This window comes from Cornus florida, unplaced genomic scaffold (genome assembly GCF_030987335.1).
Source record: "Cornus florida cultivar Cherokee Brave unplaced genomic scaffold, ASM3098733v1 CherokeeBrave_3.0.0_Hap2_Chr11, whole genome shotgun sequence".
Taxonomy (NCBI): Eukaryota; Viridiplantae; Streptophyta; class Magnoliopsida; order Cornales; family Cornaceae; genus Cornus; species Cornus florida.
The window spans coordinates 116,816,566-116,819,257 of NW_026775581.1; positions in this window are offsets into that span (position 1 = coordinate 116,816,566).

Sequence of the window (2,692 nt, forward strand, 5' to 3'; positions counted from 1 at the left end):
TTTCAATTTCGATTCAAGAAACTCAACGAATCGAAAGAGTTTAGAGACAGACGAAAGAGTTTCAAAAAGAGAACGAAAGCTGTAGATTATTTGTGCGAAGAATGGCACTGCATTTGAGTTTTATAATCGCTAATGGTAATTAATTAGTAATTACTGTACATAAGTTTACCCTTTTACCCTTTTACCCTTTTGTTATACTAAAAAAGCATTGATTCATAATGAATGGAGCTAGAAAATTACGTGAGAGGGAGCAAATTTATATAATGGTTTTTTTTTATTTTTTTATTTTTAATTGTAGTGGGAATAATTTGAAAATTTTATAAATATACAATTCAGAAAGATAATAATTTAAGACTATATAATACAAAAATAAAAAAAATTTAATGCTAGCGGATGCCTCCATTGAGCTCACAGTAAATGCTTCCCTGATATGATGTATGTACTAACTTTTAATACACTACCACCTTATGTACGGATTAATTTTCTTTACTAATATATAGTGCTAAATAATAAATACAAAGAAAAATAATAATTACATCGGTTTATTTTTAAGAAAAAAATGATGCACCAAGGGCCTTGTGAGATTATTTTCTTTTACCTGCAATCTCCAACTTCATCCCAGACTATCAGCTTACCTTTGACAATCATCTCCGAGAATTGCCTATCGGAATCTAAATTTTAAAACTTCTCTAAACATAATAACTTCTACTACTCTAGTCTGTAGTTGAGATAGAGTGATAGTGAAAAACAAATGCAAGTTATGGGGTATAAGAAATTCAACATTGTCACGAATAACAAAACTATTACTAGCAAGCCCTAATTCACAGCAAGACTTTTTTATTTAGGCTTCATCAAATTAAAAACAAAAAGCAAAATTTAGCAAGGTTCTCACTTGGAAGCTAATGCTTAGGATGGCAATGGGGCAAGGCGGGGCTGGGATATCCCCATCCCCATCCCCGATAATTTTTTTCATCCCCATTCCCGCCCCCATCCCCGTTTAAAATTTCACTTCAATCCCTATGCTCGCCCTAGCTCTCAATTCCCCATCCCCGTCCCGCAATCCCATCCCATTTAATATACACTATAATTTTTTTAACACGTAATTTTTCTTATTTTTAGAGTATGTTTATATATACTCAATATAATTTAGTAATATATCATAATATATAAGGGTATTTTAGTAAATGTACACCCTAAATGGGCGGGGTGGGTTTACCTTATCCCCGCCCCCACCCCCGCCCCCGCTGGGCTTCCAAAATTACCCCATCCCCATTTGCATAAAAGGGTCCCCAAACCTGCCCTAAATGGGGCAGGGCGGGGCGGGGACCCAGTGGGGATGGAGAATTTGCCATCCCTACAATAATGCTAGCGAGTTATGTATACTATGTTTGGAGGGAAAGAAACAATAGAATTTTCACGATTCAGTGCGGTTCAGGCTCTTCTCGATCAAGAACTATGTTTGTCCTTTTGCAGAAGGAATGGAATCTTCCCAACTCCTTCTTTGAATAAGATTGCACCAACTACTTCTTCTCTATCTATTGAGAACCATCTCACCATTTTACCATACCACCTACCACCAAGTTATGGACCTTCACTGAGACTTGTTGATGTGTTCCCGCCAATGCCTTTGAGTGGGTTGTGCTAGTGATGTAGGACAGAATTATGTACAGTTCGACAAACAGTTCAACAAGTCTGTTTTTGACAAACTAATAGTAATTTTTGGGTGGAAACGACGCATTAAGAAAAACCCACTAGCTTTAGATTGTGGGCCATGCTGATTTTCGATTGAAAACCTTCGTTTAGGACTCGGAAATCACGTTTTATTGTATTATAGGAGGCCTGAGAATTATTTCGGGCTTTTTGTTCGAGGCCTTAATGAAGTTCGAATGCTCTGAGATTTTATATTTAGTAGTTTTATTTGATTAGGTTTCTTTCTCTATTTTTCCAGAATATTTAGAGAAATTTTATTTTTATGCTTATTTCTAGGATTAGTTTCCTTCTAGTATTAGGTTTTCTCTATTATAAAATATTCATGTATTGTAAGAACAAAATTTAACCTTTTATCAATAATATTTCAGAATTTTTTATGAATTTATCTCTTATTTTGTGGATTCAAAACACCCTACTTTTTGGATTCAAAGTAACATGTTCCATGTGAATAAATCTGTCGTTGTTGGTATTAGAGCCTTAATTTACCCTCGGCTGATGAAGATTGCTCACTTTGGTAGCACCCACTTTGCCGACGATGATCGCAGAGTGCAAGCCCCTTGGGCAGCCATACATACTCAAGATTGGTTTGTAGCAACTAATTTTGGAATTGGTGGCAACCAAGTTCGTGGTTCAGTTCGTGTTTACATTGATGATGTGTCTCGCAACCAATCGAGCATGGGTTATGTTCCTGTTTATCTACGTAGGCCTCCAGCCTATGCAGATTATTTCGATGATTCTTCCGATAATAAGGAGTGCATAATCCGTGATCGAGGTAGACATAACAATCATGAATTTCAGGTAAAATTTGATCTACTTACTTTCAATGGAAGTTTTAATATTGAAGATGTCTTGGACTGGATTGAAGAAGTTGAAGAATTTTTCGAATATTTTGATGTACCTAAAAACAAGCAAGTTCCGTTTGTTTCCCTTCAAGCTTAAAGGATCGACTTCAATTTGGTGGGAACAAATACAGTTTCATCGA